This window comes from Idiotropiscis lumnitzeri, chromosome 8 (assembly GCF_059441095.1).
Source record: "Idiotropiscis lumnitzeri isolate Australia: NSW breed Sydney's pygmy pipehorse chromosome 8, RoL_Ilum_1.0, whole genome shotgun sequence".
NCBI classification, from domain to species: Eukaryota; Metazoa; Chordata; class Actinopteri; order Syngnathiformes; family Syngnathidae; genus Idiotropiscis; species Idiotropiscis lumnitzeri.
The window spans coordinates 884,136-909,000 of NC_142398.1; the positions used below are offsets into that span (position 1 = coordinate 884,136).

At 40.9% G+C, this 24,865-nt stretch overlaps 1 protein-coding gene and 1 pseudogene across 6 annotated transcripts in view; one reads left to right on the forward strand and one right to left on the reverse strand.

Moving 5' to 3' along the window:
* LOC148331465 (lysine-specific demethylase 2A-like) overlaps nucleotides 1–24,865 on the reverse strand; it is a 224,002-nt gene that overhangs the window by 86,227 nt on the left and 112,910 nt on the right. The gene's annotated exons all lie outside the window — the stretch shown is intronic.
* The window catches only part of LOC148331467 (uncharacterized), a 201,953-nt pseudogene continuing 186,939 nt past the window's right edge, over nucleotides 9,852–24,865 (forward strand).

Genomic DNA, 24,865 nt, shown 5'->3' on the forward strand with positions numbered 1-24,865 from the left:
TTACCGCTAAAAGTGCCACTACCGATCAGAGAGCAATCAAGAAACTAATTCGAAAATTTCCAACATGATTGGAAAAGGTGAAGCGAATTACGAAGGCCATCTCGTCAACTATTGCCAAGCTTTTACATCTTTATTCTGTCGTGGAAAACGAGTGATTTTGAGCAATATTGCTTAAAATGGAGCCCAGGTACACCAAACAATCTCAATGCTATTTTACTGAAACAGCGATGCTTACACTCAACAACGAAATCAGCTCAGCACAATTCGCCAACTAAAAAAAATGCTTATTTTGAAGTTCTAAATATGAATGAAAACTCATGAAACTTTGAACACACATCAGTCCTGGCAAAATCATCAATATTTTGTTAGTTTGTCGTGCAATTTTTCTGAAAATTTGATGATGTACAAAGCCAAGACCGAATAAAAAGTCACTTGGAGCCATATGCTAAATTGAACAGGAAGTCGACCAATTTTAGTTTACTACAAACATTGATAAGGCGTTGACAATAAAAGCTGCTTTAACTTTAACGACACAAAAATTCCTCTTGAAGATGCTTCATGTTATTTCTCGTAAATATTTGACATTTCCAAAGTACTGCAACGTTGCCAGGGTTATGAGGGCCCTTTATAGCTGCTCGCAGCACGAGTTAGGGTCTGAGCACCGACTGAATCCAAAAAATCACATGTACATTAAGCGTTGGGACCCGAAGACAGCTATATGTTTATATTCTATAATACACATTTCACCACCTAGTGGCGATAAAAAAGATTTTTTTTACATTTCAACGTACTACACGCAGCTCTTTGAACGAATCCAACTGAAAATTGGTCAATAAAGACTCAAGACATTGATCTTACTCGATACCGAATTTTGTGACTTTTCGGCAATGGGCATGGCCATTACGGTTCCTAAAAACGTATTATTCTCCGAAGGCAAAAAAAGCTCCCGTAACATGAATCAGATGATCCTAACTTCAAGTAATGTTTCAAATTTGAGGATAGTCCAACCCTGAAGACATCTACCAACTTATTTTTCATCGTAGTGGTAGCGCCACAAACTGGTTAAAGCTAATACAAGTTATTTTGTTTATTTTTTTTCTCCGAGCAAGTCAACAAGGATGAGTGTTTAGGCCTTGAGGATGTCACAATACGAAATGAGTCATTAATCGTGAAAAGTTGTGGGCGTGGCTTTGCACAGTTCGCCAATAAAACAACGCTGATTTTGAGGTTCTAAATATGAATAAAAACTCGGGAAACTTTGCACACACATCAGGCCTGGCAAAATCATCAATATTTTATAAGTTTGTTGTGCAGCTTTTTCAAAATGTCTCGCTGTCGCCCTCTAGAAATGTTTAAAAAAGCAGCCCTGGTTAAGTGTTTCACCTAGCTTTCTTAAAATTCTACTGAGTATGTATAAGGCCAACAAGACCTACAAAAAAGTCTCTTGAAACCGTGAGCTAAACTGCACAGGAAGTCGGCCATTTTTAATTCACTTCAAAGGGGGCGTGTCACCACAGCTGCCCTTTTGTCCATGTTTCTTTTGCAACATCACCGAAAACCGTATTCACATAATGTGTTTGTCACAGTCTATTCGAAGCATAGATATATCAGACTTTGGCCAACAGGGTGTGCTAAGATGCACTCTGCAATGCCCCAAAGGGATCAGGCTCAATGGTCGAGAGAGTTGCTCAGTCTATATAATCGGCGTGTCGCATTACAAGGCGCCTGGTTTGTTTTGGGGAAGATTTGGGACTTTAAAGTGCCCCTTATGGTCGCGAAAATACGGTATTTTGATTTTAAACAGCATGTCTCACAGCCAACTCATAACAGAGGACACACCCTGGACCTGGTAACCTACGGCCTGTCCGTTGGTGTGTCCTCTGTTGTTGACCTGGCTTTGTCAGACACACTACTGTGTATATTCTAACATCGCCAGTTTTAATCAACATGCAGCCCGGTGAGAACAGTGAGGAAACGCTACCTAACTTCTGAGGTGGCTGCAAATTTCATTGAGATTTTCAAGAGCACTCCTGCTGACATTTTACATGCACCCAGTGATTTTATTGTTGATAATTTCAACAGGATTTTAAAATCAACATTAGATTCGGTTGCTCCACTTTTAAAAAAAACTCTAAAAATCAAGACTATACCCCAGTGGAGAAATTATTTCATTAAGAAATCAAAAAGAAAATGCAGGAGTGCTAATCTCGTTGCACACTTGAGTACAATGACAATAATGGGATTTCTGATTCTGATTCTGAAAGCATGTAGAGAAAGAGCAACCTTACAGTTCACTTCGAAATATGTCAACTCAACCCTACAATAACACAGTCAAACAGGCAAGAATGTCCTTGTAAGATGGGCTGAGGATATGTAGTCAGTTTGTATGTTTATAATCATGTTTTTATATACTCATTAACGTTTAACACACACGCACAGACACTTTGTTGTTACTTTAGCACACACGCTCTCTCTCTCTCTTGTAGTTTCTTAGCCGATTCGGCCTTAGAATCCATGAGGTTTCGAATAGAGGAAATCAAAATACGCGTTGACGGGCTGCGTCCCAGGTTTCACGAGCACTGTTGTGGGGTAGCTTAAAGATGAGCCGCTGACCTCCTGGTGCTTTTTTCCCTTGAATCCGTCCGCTCAGACTTAGGTTCTCGACTTCACCTTTCCTAATTGAATGGCCAAGGAACTTCGTCTGACTGTTTTGGATTACCCGGATGAGCTCACGATTTCGTCCGACCACTTTGTCAGACTGACTCGTTGGTTTCATGAGCGGTACACACGTAGCATCCGACGGTACATCCACATTTCAGCAGCTTCTAGATTCTTTGTTGGCGTTTAATGTCCAAGACTCGCACCCGTAGAGCAGGATTGACCAGATGAAACATCGTAGAAGTCGGTTCTTAAGATCAAGTGTGAGTTTGCGGTCTGTGAACAAGCTTCTCATTCGGTTAAAACCGTCCTTCGCCAGCGAAATTCTACATCTAATTTCTTTTTCGCAACGGCCATCATGGTTGATGACGGAGCCTATGTAGTTGAAGCTTCGCACCTGTTCGATCTCTGAGGCCTGACATTGGAGTCTGCAAATGGGCTCTGGTTCACTCTTGGAGATGGTCATGCACTTAGTCTTTTTCTCGTTGATTTTGAGTCCAAAACGTAGGCTTTCCTCACGTAGTGCGTCAAGGAGCTTCTGGAGCCCCTCTTCCGAATCTGACATGAGGACGGTGTCGTCAGCGTAACGTATGTTGTTAAGCCTTCGACCGCCACACAGAATCCCTTCTTCGATCTCGTCAAGCGTGCGAAGGACGACCTCACTGTACAAGTTGTACAGGTCTGGTGACATTGGACATCCCTGGCGAACACCCCGGCGAATTGGCGCAAAGTCTGTCAAACCACTTGGTAGGCTCACTGCTGCAGTCTGGTTAAAGTACAAATTGTACAGTACCCGTTTGTCTTTTTCATCGATCTGGATGTCATTGAGCATTTCGAACAGTGGGTTGTGTCTCACCCGATCGAAAGCTTTCTTGTAGTCGACGAAACATGCGTAGATGACTTTCTGGTGTTGGATGAAGCGTTCACTAAGCATCCTCAAAACAAAAATTGCATTTCTTGTTCCTCGATCTTTAACAAACCCGTACTGAATATCTGGGATCTCAGGCCGGATTTTGTTTCGAATTCTCTCCAGGATGATTTTCAGTAACAGCTTTAATGTGTGGCTCATGAGGCTAATCGTCCGGTGGTCTGAACACTCGAGTGCCTGCGGTTTCTTCGGTAGTGCGATGAAAATTGATTGGAGCATGTCACTGGGGATCTCCCCAGTATCATAGATTTTGTTGAACAAGTAGGTTAAGATTTCAACCCCGTCTTCCTCAAGTGCTTCGAGCATTTCGGTGGCAACTTCATCTGGACCAAGAGCTTTGTCTTTCTTGGCTTTCCTTATCGCATTGCAAACCTCCTCTTTCAGGATGGGTAAGCCATTGACTTCGCCATCTTTTTGCAATTTCTGCTTCCTCCGTCAGTAGTTTGCCATTTTCCGCCTATATGCACATTGAGGTAGATTTTCCCTTGTTTGCAAAAACTTCTTTGATTTTACGAAACATCTCCTTGGCGTTTTTGTCGTGTAAATTTTCTACCTCTTGACATTTGGCTTCCAGCCAACGCTCCTTTTCCTCGTAGCATTTACGTTGAATTTCTGCGTTGAGCCGCCGGTACGTATTGTCACGTCTGTTCTTCACTAGTCTTCGTTTAACCATAAGTGCTCGGATTTCATCGGTCATCCAATGTGCTGGTCTGCTTCTTGGATTTTCCTTAGGAATGTTCTTGTCTGCCGATCTTTTTATTGCACTTTTGAGTGTGTCACAGCAGTTGTTAGAGTCACCGAGACTCTCTAGCACATCTTCACGGAACTTCTGTCTGGTCTCCTGGTTTCTTAGAGAGCTGAGAACGAAGCGTGGACTTCTCTTTGGCTTACGAAGTTTTTTCAGCTTCAGCCTTATCGTGGCCACAACCAGGTTGTGGTCGGAGCCGCAATCCGCCCCTGGGTACGCACGTGAGTTTGTAACCGCATTGCGAAAACGGTTGCTTATCATGATGTAGTCGATTAAGTTTCTTGCCCGATCACCTGGCATCTTCCACGTCCATCGTCGTCGTGGGTGAACTGGGAACCATGTGTTTGTAATACAAAGCTTCCTATCGCTACACCAGTCAATGAGTCTGTCCCCTCGTTCATTTTTCTCTCCAAGCCCATGGGGGCCAACAATGTTCTCGCGTTTTTCTTCGCCTACTTTGGCGTTCCAATCACCCATAACAATGCACAGTTCCTGTGACTTACACACTTTGAAGACCTCCTCTAATTCACTGTAGAAATCGTCAATTTCTTCCTCTTCAGAGTCGGCTGTTGGTGCATAAGCGATTATCACATTTACGTTAAACGGACTAGATCGAATCTTGACTAGCATGACACGTTCCGATTTTGGCCAAACTGTTAGTAGACTGTGAGCAAGTTCTTTTGTTAGGATCATGCCCACGCCTCGGCGGCATTGCTTGCCGCCAGAATGATATACACGTTTGTCGCTTTTCTCAAAATTCCCTGCATCTTTCCAGTGGACCTCCGTGAGTCCAACACAATCGAGCCGAAGCCTGTCCATCTCCTGGATAACATTGTCTAGCTTGCCGCTGATGTTAAGGCCGTTTACATTCCATGTTGCTATCCTTGCTCCCTTGGGCCTGCTTTTCCTTCTACTTCCTCCTTTGAAAATTTTGTTGGTGTGGGCCACGGTCACTGGATGACGGTCGTCATATCCCCGTGGCCTTGCTAGATTTTGACGACCGGACGAGGTGGACGAAACATCGTCCCGCCCCCCATTTACGTCGTTTTCTTTCCTTTTCTTGTTCTTCTCCATCATGTGTACTCGACAGCGATTTTTTTATTTTAAGGTCCATGGGAGGCGTGGGGCTGTCATCACCCTTCGACCCTCCCCGACCAGCTTGTTGGGATGGCTTCGCTTGGGTTCACCGCAGCTGGTTTGCTGAAGTTTGCCCTCTCCAGCCGACACCGACGAGACTCCAACTTGTGTCATCTAGCTGCGTTGGTTCACGTTTGACTGTTTTCGCATCGGACTCGTGGAGGTGCATCCCGCCGTCGGCCATCAGCACACACGCACACAGCTGGAACACACGCACACACTTACGCTTTTCTCTGAGTTTCGATTTCCTTGCTTCAGTGTGAATTCCTGACTGACCTTCACACCGTGATTTATGCTTTCCTGTCTCCCTGGAGACAGACCCCCATTGTCTGATAAGGTATGAGCCACTTCAATAAAAAGACCAAGCGGAGGGTGAGAGTCAGAGGGTGCAAGGGATAGAACTAAGCAAGACGCTTGTTTCCTTCTGACTCTCTCCCCATTCGCGAATGGTGAAAAGCAAGACTTTGGTTTGCCTTTGGTTTTCAGCCACCTTTAGTAAGTAAGTTATTTTGAGTCTAAGAAAGGCGTCAGGGCATTTTAAACCTGACAGTCCTATTTTTCAAATCTCCGTACGATTAATAAAAACAACCTTAGATATCTCTTCTCCACTTTCCATCTTTTAACCAGCGCTGATTTAAAAAAGGCCACTTTTACTAAAACTACAAGATTTTAAACCCTGGGCGTCATTTTTGACTCTGAGCTCAGTTATATTCCTCATATTAAAAATGTAACCAAAATTGTTTTTTATCACCTTAAAAATATTGCCAGAGTCCGCCCGTTTCTCTCTCAGGCTATCACGGAGGTGCTGATGCTTGCTTTTATTTCCTGTCGTATAGATTATTGTAATGCCCTGCTCTTTGGTCTTCCCAAAAAGAGTACTACTTCAGAATTCAGCCGCACGGGTGTTGACAAGGACCAGAGGGCAGGCACATATTACACCAATTTTAAAACTGCTGCATTGGCTCCCCGTGTGTTTCAGGTTTGATTTTAAGGGGTTTCTATTAGTTCTTAAATGTCTTAACGGTCTTGGGCCATCTAATTTATCCGACCTGCTCTCATCATATCAACCCTCGCGGATCCTGAGGTCCTCTGGCACCGGTCTTTTAGTTATTCCGAGGGTGAGGACCGGAACCCACGGTGAGGCTGCATTCAGCCATCTGTAGAATAGCCTGGCTCAAGAATAATTTTTTTAGTTTGGCTTTTGAATGATTTATCTTACTCTTTTAATTCAGGACTGTCATTTTATCTATTATTATTGTCTTAGTTTTTAGCTTCTTCATCTTTAAGCATCATAATTTTTCTTTTACATACTTTAGCTACGTCGTTTTATTTACAATAATTGTCTTTTAAGTTTTAGCTTCCTTGTCTTTTAACATCATTTTTCTTTTATACATTTTAGCTCCGTCGTTTTATTTGTTATTGACCTTTAATTTTTGGCTTCTTTGTCTTTTAGCATTATCATTTTTCTTTTATATATTTTAGCTCCAGTGTTTCCTCATGGGGGGCCTCCGCAATGTGAGGTGTGGCTGGCCTTTTCACGGGGGGCTTCATTCCAGAGGCTCCTTAGGCCCGGGGCAGCGGGGACCTCTGACTATGTGTAGGTTGGTGATGGTGGAGCTCCCAGCACGGATGACCTGCCCTTGGTACATTTTCTCATGTGGTTTATCTGTGCCTTGCCATGCCATTTCTGTCTGTCTTTCTATTAAGACAGTTTATCAGGTTGTGTGAATGCGAGTGTTCTGTGTATGCGAGTTTTCAGGCGTGCATGCGGATGTGTCTACTTTGGGTGGGCGGGTGTGGGTTTTAGTTTTTTGTTGTAATTGGGATGTTTTTATTGTCCAGCACTTCGAGCTGCATTTTATGTATGAAAAGTGCTATATAAATAAAATTTGATTGATTGATCATTGCAGCATTTTTACCATTGCAGTATTTTTTTATCCATCCATCCATTATCTGTACTGCTTATCCTCACTAGGGTCGCGGGGGGTGCTGGAGCCTATCCCAGCTACCTTCGGTCAGTAGGCGCGGCACACCCTGAACTCGTTCCCAGCCAATCGCAGGGCACACATAGACAAACAACAATCCCCGCTCACACTCAAACCTAGGGACAATTTAGAGTGTTCAATAAACCTGCCATGCATGTTTTTGGAATGTGGGAGGAAACCGGAGCCCCGGGAGGAAACCCACGCAGGCAGGGGGAGAACATGCAAACTCCACACAGGAAGACCGGATCCGGAATCGAACCTGCAACCTCTGCACTGTAAGGCCATCGTGCTAACCAGTCGCCCGTGTTTTATTTTATTTTTATTTTTAAATCATTGCAGTATTTATTATGATTGCAGCATTGTTATTTCCCCTTAGTCGCATGGACAGACATTAGGAGTGTTCCCTTACACTTGTATATGTTGTGGGATGTAAGTGTGTATATTCATGGGGATTTGCATATATACGTATATACTCTGTATTTTCGCATAGGTTTGCTTTTTCTGACTGTCTGCTGATAATCTGTGTGATCCATATCTTTGCTACTGAAACAGTGCAAATTTCTCCATTGTGGGACTAATAAAGGACATCTTTATCTTTGTCTTTATTTAGGATGAGGATTTCAGTTTTAGTTTCCTCACAAGATTTTCATTGTGGGGCTTGAATGTTGAAAAAAGAATTAACAAGTAAAACCCCAAGGTACTTGTATTCATGTACCAGACCTATAGGATCACTGTGAAGAGTGAAAACCGTAGGAGGCTCTACAGGAACCTTCTTGGTATTCGTAAACAACATTAATTTGGTATTGCTAGCATTTAGGACAAGTTTTAATTGCAGTAGTGTGAGCTGCACCTCATTGAAAGCTTTCTCTACAGATTCAAGTGCTTTTGCGGGGGTAGGTCCAAAGCAATAGATCGTGTCGTCAGCATAGAGATGAACATTAGCATTTGTGAGATTTTGTCCTAGTTCATTAATTTACAAAATGAAAAGGAGAGTCCCTATTATTGAACCCTGTGGCATCCCTTAGTGGACAATCAAAAATTCAGAGAACAAGCCATTTTTATGCACTCAGTCCCATCAATTCAGTAATTTCTGAGCCAGGTAAAACAGTATTAGACAATCCAGAACAAAAACAGTAAAACAGTATGATCCACAGTGTCAAAAGGTTTTGCCTGATCAATAAAGAGCTAAGCACAATTTTGATTTTTGAAAAGACTAAGTATATTGTTCACTACTACTTTTGTAGCTGCTGTAATTGTGCTGTGCTTTTTCTTGAAACCCGATTGCAACTTTGAAAAAAAGTTAATTTGAAGTTAAATAGCCTTTTTGTTGATCACAAACAATAGATTCAAGAATTTTTGACAAGACACACAAATTTGATATTTGTCAATAGTTAGCCAAGACCGCTGGGTCACCTCCCTTTGATACAGGAGGAACATGGGCACATTTCAAGATGGCGGGAATTTCTACACTTTGGGTTGAGAGGTAAAAAAAAATGTCGCCGTAAGGGGGCACAAGCCAGTGTCTTCTTGTGCGAATCAAATATATAACTTCCATACCGGATCGGTCAAGGCCAGGGTTAACAACGCCCGCCACCGGAGCTGTTGACCTACAAGGTGCCGGTGGAAATTGGACTACTGTTGGTCGAAGAAGGAGAGGAGGAAGGTGTGTTTGGAGGAAGAAAGAAAAGAGGAACAATCTAGAACAGAGTAGGGAATTTGAATGTTGGAATTATGACAAGGAAAGGTAGAAGGCTGTTTGGCATGATGCAGAGGAGAAAAGTGGACTTACTGTGTATTCAAAAGACCAGGTGGAAAGGGTGCAAGGCTACAAGTTTAGGAGCAGGGTTCAAGTTGTTCTATCATGGTGAAGATCGGTAGAGAAATTGAGTAGTAGTTATTGTGAAAGAGGAGTTAGGAACGTCCTGGAAGTAAAAAGAGTGTCAGATAGAGTGATGAGCCTGAAGCTAGGAATCAAAGGTATGATGATCAATGTTGTTAAAAGGTATGTGCCACAAGTAAGCTGAAGGGGAAGGAGAACTTCTGGTTGGACCTTGATGAAATGATGCAGAGCATCCCTAGAAGCGAGAGTTGTCAGTGCAGACTTGTTGGTGCAGTGCAGGAAAAAAGGGTGATGGGGAGGTGATGGGCAGGTTTGGTATCGAGGAGAGGAACGCAGGACAGATGGTGGTTTACTTTGCAAAAAGGATGGAAATGGGGTGTTGTGAATAATTTCTTCCAGAAGAGGCAGGAACATAGGGTGACCTACCAGAGTGGAGATAGGAGTACACAGGTTGACTACATCTTGTGTAGACAGTGTAATCTAAAGGAGATCAGTGACTGCAAAGTAGTGGGAGGTGAGTGTGTGGCCAGACAGCAGAGGATGGTAGTGTGCAGGATGATACTGGTGGTGAAAATGAAAAAGAGGACAAAGGCCAAGCAGAGGATGAAATGGTGGAAGTTGAAAGGAAAAGAGTGTTGTATGACCGTCATGAAGGAGTTGAGACGGGCTCTTGATGGTCAGGCGGTGCTTCCAGATGACTTGACAACTAAAGCAAACATGATAAGAGTGACAGGTAGGAAAGTCCGTGGTGTGTTATCTGGGAGGAAAGGAGATAAGGAGACTTGGTGGTGAAATGAGGAACTGCAGAAATGGATCCAGAGAAAGGGTATAACCAAGAAAAAGTGGGTCAGCGAGAGGACTTAAGAAAGTCGACGGGAGTACAGAGACCAAGGCCAAACAAGGGACTTACAATGACTTGTATGCGAGGTTGGACAGTAAGGCGGGAGAGACTGATCTATACAGTTTGGCAAGGCAGAGAGACAGAGATGGGAAGGACGTGCAGTAGGTTAGGGTAATTAAGGATAGGGATGAAAGTGTGTTGACAGATGCCTTTCGTGTGATGGGAAGATGGAAAGAGTACTTTGAAGACTTGATGAATGAGGAAAATGAGAGAGAACGAATAGTAGAAGATGTGACTGCTGTGGACCAGGAAATAGCAAAGATCAGTAAGGATGAAGTGAGAAGGGCATTGAAGAGGATGAAGAGTGGGAAGGCACTCAGCCCTATGATGTATTTGCGGAGGTATGTTAGTGTCTAGGAGAGGTAGCAGTAGAATTTCTGACGGGGTTGTTCAATAGGATCTTAGATAGTGAGAAGATGCTTGAGGAATGGAGGAGAAGTGTGCTGGTGCCCATTTTTAAGAACAAGGGGGATGTGCAGAGTTGTGGCAACTACAGAGGAATAAAACAGATGAGCCACACAATGAAGCTATGGGAAAGAGTAGTGGAAGCAAGGCTGAGGGCAGAGGTGAAAATTTGTGAGCAGCAGAATGGTTGGTTTGCCCAAAATAAATGCAACAGATGCAATATTTGCTTTGAGGAAATTGATGGAGATGTACAGAGAGGGTCAGAATGAGCTGCATTGTATCTTTGTAGATCTGAAGAAAGCTTAAGAGAGGGTGCCCAGAGATTAACTGTGGTTTTGTATGAGGTGTGGCGGAGGAGTTCAAGGTGCAGGGTTTGAAGTTAACTTTAAAAACTGCTTGCCCATAGGGCAAGTGCCACTAAAATTTGCCTTGCCCGAGTGGCCAAATTACTTGCCCAACTTGGGCAAGTGACAATTTTTTTTCTCTTGCCCAAAGATTAAATTACCTTTCCCTGAGTGACTTTTTGTATGACAAAGTGTCTAATTACAAATTGCATGAATTTTTTGTTCAGACAGTTCCTGCCTAGAAAGAATTAAAAATACGTTACAATCATAAGGGTTGCTTATATAAAAATGTATCATGTATTAACACATAAATTAGGTGTCTGCTGACCCAGGATTATGTTATTCCTTCATGAGTTCTATGTTGCAGACGTTGCAGGCATTGAGAAACAGTCAATGAAGCATATGTCCGTAAGGAGCTGGCACTGGCAGGTAGAACTGGTCCTGTGAAAGCTAGACTAAGAATAAAATGTTTATGTTTGTAAAATGTGTGCCACAAATGTAAATAAACATATAATCTGATAAACATAAATTAATCTTGTTTTCATCATCAACCATGAAACCCTACTCACAACAGCATGTATCATCCTGTGCAGTGATTGAAAATGTTAATTGTAGTTTTAATAATTAACAAATCTGCATGTTAAATTGGGAAAATTATATTAAAGCAATCCAGATTATCAATTTTAAATCCAAGAGAGCCTATTAATTGAGTAATCACATGAGTAAATTATGAGTGTGGGAAATTTGTGTATTCCTTTAAGACCAGTGCCTGTGGTGCTGCCTCCATAAGTTTCATAGCATAAACAGAACACAGTCACTGACACTATGTCAGGTCACGTCATGGAGCTAATGAATTAACAACCAATAATCAAATATTACTCCCTTCCTTACTCACAACTGAATTGTCTACTTAAAAATATTCGAGCTATTTTAGTCATGTCAAAGGAATCAGAAATGTTCGGATTTGAACAAACTCGTCGCCACTTGTAAACGTGCGCAGAAGGTAAGAAAACCTCCGGCTGTCAATTTTCGGCCGAAATATCGTAGGTTTTTGTTGTGTTTTTCAAACTTCAAATGAGGATGCAACTACAGCGAGTTCCAATACTGCGGGATTTATTGACGTTCACTTTAACTCGACATTCACTGAACTAACTGATCCCCGTAGCGCCCGCCCATTGCCCCCGATAAGGCCAATGAACCATACCACAACATAAGGGGGTGTCTGGGTTAAACCATCACCATACAGTGCATACAAACAGATCACACCACAGTTTTCGTCGAAATTAAAGATATTTGGCTGCTTTAAAAAATGCTTGCCCGGTCGGGTAAGTTGCCCATAATTTTACCTTGCCCGTGGCCAAATTTCACTTGCCCCGGGCAATCGGGAAGCGGTTAACCGCGAACCCTGAAGGTGGAGGTGGGACTTGTAAGATGGGCTGAGGATAGTTAATCAGTTTGTGTATTTATAATCATGTTTTTATACACTCATTCATGTTTAAACACACACACATAGACACTTACTTGTTATTTTAGCACACACGCTCACAGACACTGTATCCTGATGATGTGTATAGTTAAACTGACCTTTACACTGTGAGTTGTGATTCTCTGCCTGCTAGAGTTACTGATGATTAGTTATTGATGTTTTCTGTCTTCTGCTGATTAGTTTAGTCTAAAACAGACCACCATTGTTAATTAATCTCCTGTATTCTGGTGATTTAGTTTAGGCTAAACAGACCTTCATTGTATTCTAATTTCTTGTGATTCTTGAGTCAAACTAATAAAAGCCGAGCCGGTGAGAAGAGGAGGAGAGAGGAGTTGCATGGAGCGGCTGCGAGCAGGCGAGCTGCTGCTCGCGGCCTCTCTGTCCCACTCTTTTCCCCCGCCGGCGGTGAAAATGAACAGCGGTGTCTGGTTCCTCCTGGCCATTCAGCTAGCGTTTTATTTCGGCCGTTACATTTAGTAAGTTATTTCAGTAAGCCCTCCCAAAATGGGCATTTAAACCTGACATTTATTTGGTGGAGAATGCGGGCAACCGCACTCGGACGGGCGTCGTATCGGATCCTTGGACGCCATAGAATCTGACGTCAGTGCTTCAACATTGAGAAAGCGAGGCCTCCAAGTTCCTGCGACGGCGCACCGCCCGGATGCCGGTTGCCGATCAGACAAAGCTGACCCAGGAGCAACCAGGTATTGTTTTTCAAATTATTTTGTGCCACCATTTTAAAATTTAAAATAATAAGGAATTCGTAAGGGGTGATTTATGTGAGTAAGGAAGCGCGCGCCGGCCGTTTTACAGTAGTTCGGTCGAAAAGAAAAGAAACTGGATCGTGCTCGTCTAAGGAGTTATAGAAAAATAATTAGGCCATAACTCATCGCGCTGAAGGGAAGCTGGACTTCTCGGGAGGCTGGATCTCCCCTACGGAGGGCACGGTAGCATAAAACAACGTCCTGAGGTACGTCTAAACCACGATCGTGTTGTTTAGGGAGTTACAAAAAGAAGAAATTAGGTCGTAACTCGTTCAAACCGACATCACGGTAGCATCGATTAAAAGTTCCTCGGTGTCGATAAATAGAGAAATTATCGACGACTTAGAGGTCTACTCACAATTTCACATTGAAATTTAGGGAATAATAAGGCATTATTTTCGGTGGTTTTTATTTGAATTTTTTTTTTGGTAAGCAGACGGCTTGTTTGACTGAGACGTGTGTGCGTGAATTGTGGCGCTGTGCAGCTGTGTGTGTGTGAGAACGAAAAGCGTGTGTGTGTGAGGTGAGTGAAAGTAACAAACGTCATACAATCACAGATGGATCAAAAGGTAGAAAAAGAGTTGTAAGCAAAGTAGTGAGAAAAGAATTTGCAGAGAAAGAAAGTCAGACGTGGAATGATAATTTTGCTTGTGAATGTTTGCGAAAAACTATGCAAAGTGAGTGAATGGTGTGATTGGGGATTAGAAATACCATTTGGTATTTTATCCCATGTAATACAGTAAGTGTTATAAACAGGAAATTTGAGTTGCTGTCCTACTGATGAGAAACCAGTTTTTAGAACACCCTAGGTGTTGACAAACTGGACCAAATTTTCTAAAATGGGGATACTAGGTAGTAAAATAAAACCCAGGAATATGCTGCAGTGTAAGGATTGGACGCATGTGAAAAAATAGGATCTTAATAAAATAAAATAAAAATTTGGGTTAAATGGAAAATTAAATAAATTTTATATAAATTCAGAGGTTAGTTAAAAACTCATAAAAGTACTATACAGTACCGCCAAAATTACTAACCATCGACAAGACAAAGAATAACTCTAAAGAGATAGAGAAATTTGCGCATAAATAAATTTAGGAAATATTCAATTGAATAAATAGTGGATATGGGATCCATTGGCATAAATAAAAGGTCAATAGAGACATAGTAGTTCAATTGAAGGACTTATTATGGGCCATAGATAAAGATGGATTGTGTTGCTGTTATTACTGACATGTTATTGTTGTTTGTAGTTGTTCAGTGTTGAGAACTATGTGTGTCGTTTTGTGGGCCCGTGTATATGTCTGTGTGTCTGTCTGTGTGTCTAAATGTCAGGGAGAGTGATAAAAGTGGTTGGAATTGTGTTAGAAGGATTAATGAAGTAAAGATAAAGTGGAATTAATAATTAGTAACCAACAAAAGGCTACTTATGAGTGACGAGATCTTATTGAGAAAAATAATTCCCAAATTTACAAAAGAAATTAATAAAGAAGATGATTTGAGGAGATAAATTCATTTAAATTTGAAATTAAATAATTTATACAACGGGATAGGCTTAAAAGAAAGGAGAGAAATAGCCTGATGTGCGTTTTCTGAAAAATAAAAAATTGAACCCAGACGCCTAGGCTGGTTTAAAAAGATGAGTGAAGATAAGGAAGTTCATCGAAAAACAGGATCCTGATAAAATTCAGTATTTAGACAAATGGATAGCTGAACACGGCTTTAATGGTCAGTTAAATACACAAAAATAGCCTTAACAGGAGAAGAAGGATACAGGAAACAAAAAGAGAATTAAGACAAAATAAGCAAAGGAAAGGAATGCGAAAAGTCAGATAGAGCAAATTACACTGAAATAGGAAGAGTAAAACAAAAGAATGAGGACACTTTTGAGCAATGCAAAGTCAGAATGGCAGCTGATTTTAAAAAATCACAGCAGGCTACAGGAAAATGGTAATGTAAATGGGCCACTTCAACAACAGTTGAAGAATGCTTTACATGTAGGCTCAACAGAGGCAATTCATAAGTGGGTAAATAAACATTACAATTGCCTGCCAGCAGGTACCCTGGAGGAGTATGTAAATCACGCCCTCCAGGCTGAGAAGATAGAAAATAAAAAGAAACAGAGGTCTACAGACGCCTTTTATCAAGATAAAGGACAGAAGGTCTTTTATCAAGGTGGAAGGGTCAGACGACAGGGAGGAGGAAGAATAGAACAGGCAAAATACATCAGGCTGTTGGCATTAAGGTAAAGAAGGCCAGATAGCAAGAAATTGCCTTGAGAAGAAGCAGCCTTCAGCAGGATTAGGATAGAAAGATTAAAGAACAGATGAGTTTCTAGATGAAAAGGTCCTCCTAAATTTACAAAGGATATTGGCTTTTGATTAACTGATTGAGCTGAAATAACTGAATTGGTAATGGGTCACCAATTACCATTTTATGTGACACTGGTGCATGTAGGATTGCTTATAATAAATCAATTCCAAATGATAGGACAAGTGAGAAAGGTGCCATAGTCAGATTTGCAAGTGGAAAAATTAATAGAGTAACAGAATTAGAACCTGTGTGGTTGAGGGACCCAGAAGGACACTGAGTTGGTTGCATGAATTGAACTTAGGTTTATTTTTACAGAACAATGAGAGCCCAAGTTGTGAGATGTGATTAATTTACAGAAAAAAAAAGATTAGTGTTGACACAATTTATACGTACATGATTTAAACAGACAAGGTATATCATTTTGATGATGGTTTTTACTTAATTGTATACTTGTGTCTCCTTCAGAAAGAGAGAAGTAGGTGTTATGAAAACTTAACAATTGAATGAAGCTTTTGAAAGTGAACATGAAGAACATTTGCAAAAGCATAGGTGTTTCCTGATTTTGAAATTTTTGATTCGACATATTGATAGATTTGAGTGATTTTGGCAAGGCTACAGTGAATTTGGAAATCAGGAAAGAGAAAGGTTTGACAGGAGGCAAAGAGGAGTGGTCGTAAATCAAGAGTGTGTTGAAGAAACAGCTCTGTGAAGAGGTCCCAAGTGAGGAGAAGGAGGTCAGAGAGAGAGTTTAGTGATTAAAGAATGTGTCATTTGAACAAATGAATGAGGATAGGAATTAGATTCTGCTTTTTGGTAAATTGAAGAAATAAATATTTTATATTTCATATTCCAGTTGATGATGTTTGTATTAAGGTAGGCCAGAAATGGAATGAAATGCAGAAATAGAAATGATACAGGAAAAAATTTGGCAAGGGCTATAATTTTCATTAAAGCAAAGAAGAAATTAGAAACTACAAATAACATTGATGTGTACTTGTCCACTTTGAGTTAGAACTGGTTGAAGTGAAATGAGTTACAAAATTAGAAAAATAGGAAATAAAATAGAATTAACATGTTTACTTTTATGATAAGAAATTTGTGATTATGTGAAGAAAAGAGAATTACAGCCTTTTTAAATAAAACAACCTAATTTAAATTGGCCAACTTGTAAAATGGAAAAGAAAATTCTAAATTATGCACAAAAAGCATGAACGTGTTGAGCAGAAGGAAGGAAAAGGAAGAAAAAAGGAGGAAGCAGAAAGTCTTGTTACAAACATTAACTTTTCAGGACGAGTTGTGGTAGCAACGGAGGATCACGTGACATAAAAAACAAACATAAAAAGTGTGTGTAGAAGGAGTTCTACATCAACATGCGTTTTACTTATTAGGCTGTGATACACTGATACAATTGGACTTTAATATCAGAATTAATAAGCAAGGGCGAATTCAAACAGACGTCAAAACTTTAAAAGGGCGCATTATCGGTGATAAGCAAAAAGGAAAAACATTGCCAGAGAATTAAAACCAATAACAGAGAAGTTAATGATGTTTTTATAGGTGTTTAATTCATGATTTGCAAATTACTCAGAAATCACACGACCATTGCTGGACATCATTTATGATAAGCCAATGATATTTGCAAGAAGAGAATAATTGTTTGAACACTTAAGGCTGACAAAGCTTTTGAACTTGTCAAGCATGAACTCGTTGATTACGATTGTGTTAACACTACCAACTTGATATTTAGCTGCTAAATTGAGTCATGGAAATTCCCTTGTCTCAACAGGGGGGATTGATATCCATAGTACAGCTAGGACAACAAACCTTTTTAAAAAAATTTTGTAGGTCATGTGTAGTGTGTAGTAAACATAATGTTCAAGGGAACATGAGACCAAAAAGGAGATTCTATCGACAAAGCATCTTAACGCACAACCAAATTACTATGAGCATTGAGCAAACAGTGACTGCAAAAATGGCTTCATGGACTTGTGTTGCTGCAGAAACACAGGAAAGTGAATCCATTTGCATATGAGTCACAATAATTGGATAACGTGGTGAGAGCCACGTCAGAGTGTGTACAAGCAGTCTTCACTGCTGCTTAAGGAATCAAAAAATTACATTCTTGTCCACCACATTCACATTGCACGGCGACCTAATTGTCACAGGGACACATTACACTGATAAGGTGCGGTGCGTTTCAGCCAAGCGTCATTTTTCCCGCACCAGTAGAAGGCGCCACACGACTGTGGAAGCCACTCCAAATTATCACCAAACCGCGACTTGACCTTATGGACACTTTTTCTTTTTTTTTAAGGACATTTTTCTCCCGACTGGAGGAACATTTTTTGTTTTGGGGATTGCAAATGGAAATTTTGTTTCAAGGGATGCTAAATTCTGTATGTTCAAGACAAGCAGCATGATGTTTTGCACTGATTCAGGCGTGTAAGACACAAAAACCAGGTGCACATTTCAGACTGTTAAGAAAGAAATGAGGTGCACATTCCGGACTGGTGAGGAGTAGAAGCGTTTGAGAACTAAGGTCACAAAACAGATCATTTGTAAGAGAGAAATTCTTAGGATAAGCAGGAAGAGCGTAGCAGGTGTGAGCTAATTAAAATTTAGGGTTTCCCATCTTGTATGGGTTGTATGGTTACAATGTGAACTGACAGTCAAGATAAATGTTCATGTGTTCTGTCGACATTGGGCAGACAAGGGCTTTAAAACCACAACAGGAAACGAAATGTTGTGCATAAAACATGCCTAAATGGTTATTTGAAAAGCAAAACTTACTTAATAAAATGACCCAATTACAATTGGAAACTGCCTCGCTGACAATGCAGCGAAGGCTGCAGCCCAAAGCATGACCTCAAAGTCGGCACTGCATTACTATAAAGGAAAATGAACACATACACACACACACACACACGCACACTCACAGCAAGTCAACTTGACAATTTGATATCACGCCAGGAAAAATACACCACTAATTGTATGCACACATTGGGAGAACAAAAGTGCAAACATTGCTGAGGACAGGATCAGCAAATTGGCAGATGGCAAATCCTGGCTGCCTAATTCATTGATTAGAGGAATGAGATGATTGACACATTAGCAGATAGTCGTGTGTCAACAGTGGGGAAGTATGACATGAAATTGTTCCCACATACAGACTTTTCAACAAAAAAAAAACTTTTTTTAGACAATGTGTTATTTGTTTGAGATGCAATGTTGTTTGGTTGTAATTAATGTTTTCAAAATGGGTTAAGTTGTTTCCAACAAGATATGATGATGCTAAAACAGTTGGAAAAAGTGTTGTGTAATCAAATTATCCTGACATTTGGACTTTCAAGAAGTGATTTGAAGTGAAAATGATGCATTTTGTGAATGATGTTGTAACGAAATGGGACACTAATGGAACTAATGGAACTATTAAGGCCAGACTTATCAAGAAAAAAAAAAAAAGACAATGGCCAGACTATTTTTCAATCACAGCAATGAGGATAGTGCCAGCCGAAGGAAGGACACTATCCCCTTTTGAAATCCTATATGGCTTCACACATAGACTCTCAGGTTCATCAGAACCACCAGCGACTGGCACATCGGTCTCAGTCCACATGAAAGACATGTTTGACTGACAAAGATGCAAAGACACAATTACTGGTCAGTGTGTTCTGATCCACAGAGAAATCACGTCCGTGTGGGAGACCAAATCTTCTTCAAGGTGTTGAAACGACTTCGTTGGGACAAGTGAATGCTGAGATGGCCCTCGCCAGATGATGGCAGTGACCCCGGCGGCAGCAAAGGTCGCAGGGCGTGGTGACTGGATCCACCAGTCGCAGTGCAAGCTGAAAGGCCTAGCAACGCGAATCCCTCGAACAGGAGTCCACCTGAGTCACAATCTCGGACCACACGCACATCAGAACCACACAACCAGCCACAGATACGAATGTTGGAGCCACAGAACAAAAGGATTAGATAATGTTTGGAAATTAATGACGTACATAACAAAATTTCAGCCTTGATTGGAGAACATTATTGCATTTAAATTTTTTGATAAAAATGAAACAATTATTGATGTTATGATCACTATGAAGAATTTGAAAGAGACAATATATGGGAATGGTTATAATTTTCATTTTTGTTATGTGTAGTCTGTTCATGTTGCATTATTTTTATGACAAAGAGGATGGTTAATCGCATGTTTGTTGCCCAAATGTACCATTACAACCTGATTGATGTTGACAATGACGAACTCGAACTGGACACTAAAACGTAAAAAAACATGGACCTTTTACACCTGCCCCCTACACGTGCACACACACACACCATACATGAAGATCCGAGAGGCAAAGACGGCTGTCTCCTCTTACAACAAGGCAAGGGGCCTTCATCAAGTCACCCCAGGGACAAGCTCTGCGTGGAGACAATTTTATTATTTTTCACTAGGTATATTGAAATGTTTTATTCCCGAGTGGTCATCAGACCATGAGGTTCTCGTTTCGTGCAGAGGGGAATTTTTCCCTAATGAGAGGTTTTCGCCCATCCACTGATCACTGTTGTATGATTTCACTATGATGATCTGTCTTAAAGCCATAAGGCCATGATTTTTAAATCCACAACAGGGTGGAAATGTAAGATGGGCTGAGGATAGTTAATCAGTTTGTGTATTTATAATCATGTTTTTATACACTCATTCATGTTTAAACACACACACATAGACACTTACTTGTTATTTTAGCACACACGCACACAGACACCCCATCCTGATGATGTGTATAGTTAAACTTACCTTTACACTGTGAGTTGTGATTCTCTGCCTGCTAGAGTTACTGATGATTAGTTATTGATGTTTTCTGTCTTCTGCTGATTAGTTTAGTCTAAAACAGACCACCATTGTTAATTAATCTCCTGTATTCTGGTGATTTAGTTTAGGCTAAACAGACCTTCATTGTATTCTAATTTCTTGTGATTCTTGAGTCAAACTAATAAAAGCCGAGCCGGTGAGAAGAGGAGGAGAGAGGAGTTGCATGGAGCGGCTGCGAGCAGGCGAGCTGCTGCTCGCGGCCTCTCTGTCCCACTCTTTTCCCCCGCCGGCGGTGAAAATGAACAGCGGTGTCTGGTTCCTCCTGGCCATTCAGCTAGCGTTTTATTTCGGCCGTTACATTTAGTAAGTTATTTCAGTAAGCCCTCCCAAAATGGGCATTTAAACCTGACAGACTACATCGGGGATCTCCTCTGAGTCACTTCTTGTTCGCTATGGTAATGGACAGGATGACAGATGAGGTTAGACAGGAATCTCCATGGACTATGATGTTTGCAGATGACATTGTGATCTGCAGGCTCCAGGAAAGGGCCCAGGCTAGCAGGCCCGGACAGATGTAACAGGCTCCAAGAGAAGTCTCAGGTTAGTTGGCTCGAGGCAAAAGTAACAGGCTCTAGGAGGGTGCTCAAGCTAGCAGGCCAAGGGCAGATGTAGCAGGCTCCAGGAGGGGGCTCGTGCTAGCAGGCTCCAATTTTACAATACAGTTGCAAAAATCTTCTTGGGGAAAAGTTTAATACTTTCCAAATTCAAAATAGCAGGCCCAGGGCAGATGTAGCAGGCTCCAGGAAATATACTCAGGGGAGCAGGTGCAGCAAACAAATGCTGGACAGCTTAAGCGAAACTCGTCAAGCCAAAGTGAATAATGCATATTCAGTAAGAGTCCGCACTTTTCCAAGAGAGGTCGTGAAGATCTTCAATACAAATGTCAAACTGCAGCTTTCAAAGCAATAAAAATAAAGTGAAATCTGTTAAAATCCAGGTATATACAGAGAGGCACTGAGCAGACAATAGTCATGCTGCCATCTTGGATTTCCAAGCTTATGCTTCGAGAGGGAAAAAGTGTCAAAGGGTAGCCCTCTCTACAAGCTGTAACCAGTCTTCTAAGATGGCGTTCCAAGAGTGCGTGTCAGATTGAACAGAGCATCAATGCAAGAGGAAACAAAGCATCGTGTAATTTTGGCCGAGAATTTGCATGTTGGAATTGCTACTCTTATCCTTAAATCGGTTCATGAAAAGCTTGGACACAGTGGTAGAAATCACGTTTTGTCAAAGGTTCAGCAGAAGTACTGGCTATTAAAATCCCACACAGCTGCAGACGTCAAGATAGAAAACCAGAGGCAGGGTCATGGTAAAAAGGTACGGTGTAATTTTTACTTGCTTGAAGTGAGAGCCTTACACATAGAAGTGGCAAATTCATTGGACAACGATTACTGAATACATGCACTACGCAGGTTTGGAGCAAGAAGAGGACAAGTTACGCTGATGCGTTTGGACAATGGGGAAAAAAAAACATTGTGGGTGGTGAAAGGGAACTCAGAGAGGCAGTCCAGTCCAGATAACTCAAAGATTCAAAGTATCAGGTTGGGAAAAGGCATCACATGGATATTTAATGCACATTTTGGAGGTATTTGAGAAAGGCAAATCAGGACAATGAGGAAATTCTAAGTTAAATCGTGAGAGAGCAAGGAGTTGATGAGGAAGGACTGTATACGCTATATGTAAAAAAATATATAGTCGACTCATCTCAAGAGTCTACTGATCCGAATGACCTGGAAGTGTTGACCCCCCAATCATCAATTACTGATAAAGGCCAAAACATCATTTCATCCAGCATTATTCGACAGGAACAAACCCTACTCCAGACGCAGATGACTCCAGGTCTAGAATCTGGCAGACTTGTTCTGGCGGTGCTGGACTGACGAGTATTTCCCGGACATACATAAAAGACAAAAGTGGTCCAGTCCAAAGAGGAATATCTCTGAAGATGATATTGCCCACATTGTGAACGACTCAGCCCCATGAAGTTCATGGATGATGGGCTCTGTAATCGAAACTATTAAGACGTTTAAGGCCAAGTATGACGCGCTCAAGTGAAAACCGGCACTAGCGTGTTCCTGCGTCCTGTGAGCTAACTTTGTTTGTTAGTTGAAGGAGACGTGAATTTTGAAATTTGTTTGCACTTCCATGAGACAGTGGTAAAGGTTGATCTCCACTGGCTAGTCTAGTAACCTCTGACTCCACCAATTTTTTAGTGGGGGGACTATCATAAAGGAGTTCCTGAAGTGGCAGAAGGAGTCAGTTGTACAAAGGACATCATTGTTGAACATTTCAATAGTGAGATTTGTTTATGCTGTTTAGAAGAGTTTTAGTTTGTTGAGGGCTCTATGAAGTTCTAGTTTAGTAATTGTTTATGCTCACAAAGACAATTAAGGGCTGGAATGTTAGAGTGATAAGTAGATTTTGGCTCCATTTAATTTCACATCTATACATTGTTTGGATTATACATGTTTTATTTTATTGTAATTTTTACTGAAAGTACATTTATTAAGAATATTTAAGTATCTCGGCTCCATAAAGTTTTCCTACGTTTGGGCTGCCATAACGCGCAAGTAACGGGGGAAAAAGGGTGATTTTTTTTCTTTTTCCCAAATATGTTCATTCTGAGACAGAGCATATCTTTAATACAGTTATGGAACAGACATTGTGCCTCATTTTCCAGAATCCAACCAAAAAAACAAACCGGGAACATAGCTAAATGGTAAAAAAAATAATAATAAAATAAAGAAAAATAATAATTATAAAAATAAATAGGAAATTCTCTATAAGGAAAAATGAATACATTTAGCAAAAAACCTCCCCCTATCCCACCCCACAGAGTCGTGCTACTCGGTGTCATTAGATATGAGAACTACACTGTGTGTTTTACACATCTATTCTTTCCAAGAATGCAAGCATTGGTCTCCAAGTCTTCTCAAATTCTTCTAGTCTTTTGTTGAGGACATACTGAATCCTATCCAGGTGAATGGTATCAGTAAGTAGTGATGTCCGAGCTTAGAAGGTTGGTACAGCTGGCCTTTTCCAGCATAGTAGAATTAGTTTCTTTGCACATAAAAGGCCATATGACAGAAGCTGTTGCTGTGCATCCTTTAGGTGTATAGAGGTTTCTGAGGTACCCAGTATGATCAGAAATGGATCTAATGTTAGTTGGACACCAAAAATCTTAGAATAACATGAACATATTTCAACCCAAAACTCTTCTAATTTAGGTCAAAATACATAGCTATGTCCTAAATCCGTTTCTGCTTGTTTACATTTATCACACACAGCTGAAACTTCTGGGAAAATCTTATGCAGCTTTACCTTTGAATAATGTAATCTATGTAGTATTTTAAACTGAATCAAACAATGTCTAGCATTGAGGAAGCAGTTGCTAGCATATTTCCAACACTTATCCTTGAATGTACAGATCGCCAACACAATACAGTCCAAATTCTTTCCATTGACTGAAGGTACCATTAAGAACTGAAGGAATAAATGACAGGTTTGCAGCTAATGGCAATGTAAAGGACAGAGGCCTGATCTTAAATTGTTTTTCTATTTATTTCCAGACTGTGTATAATTGGGTTGCAATTGTAGTATGCTTTCTTAAGACGAGTGGGAGACATTAGAATAGCCCGGATCGAGTAGGGAAGACAGTCCTCCCTTTCCATGTCCAACCAGCTAGACAGCACAATTGTCTCATCCAACCAAAAGGAAACAGAATGAATACTTGCCGCCCAATAATAGCACCTAAAATCTGGGAGGGCCAGTCCACTCGTCTTTTTACCCTGGCACAAAAGATCTTTTCTGATCCTGTGGGATTTGTAATTCCAAATGAATGGAAGAGTCTAATTTTCTAAAAAATGTTTTAGTAAGGTAGATGGGTAAATTCTGAAAGAGGTATAGTAACTGCGGGAGAAAGACCATCTTAACTGCATTTTCTCTACCTATCAAAGAAATCGGAAGTGTTTCCCAGATCTCAAGTTTGTGTCTACACCTGTCCAACATAGCCATAAAGTTGGCTTCAGATAAAGAGTTATACTTCTTTGTAATCTCCAACCCTAAATATGTGAATTTTGAAGGGAACATGCTCAAGTACCTCTGGGACACTGCAGCGCACGGGCATTATCTCACTTTCATCCATATTTATCCGATATCGAGAGAAAGAGCTAAATAATTGCATTGGTTCTAATTAGGCAGGTACGGAGGCCAGCGGCCTCGTGAAGTACATCAATATATCATCCGCATACAGGGATATTTTGTTTTATCTGTATTCTGCGTTATAACCCTGTATCTCACTGTTTGCTCTAATTGTCTCCACCAGTGGTTCTAACACCAGTGCAAACAGCAAGGGGCTAAGAGCACACCCCTGCCTGGTACCCCTGTACAAATTTAAAGTATCTGAAATTTTCTGATCAGTAAGAAGTCGTGCATTTGGATTTCTATTCAGCAATTTAATCCATGAAATAAATCTGACTCCAAATTCAAAACTTTCCAG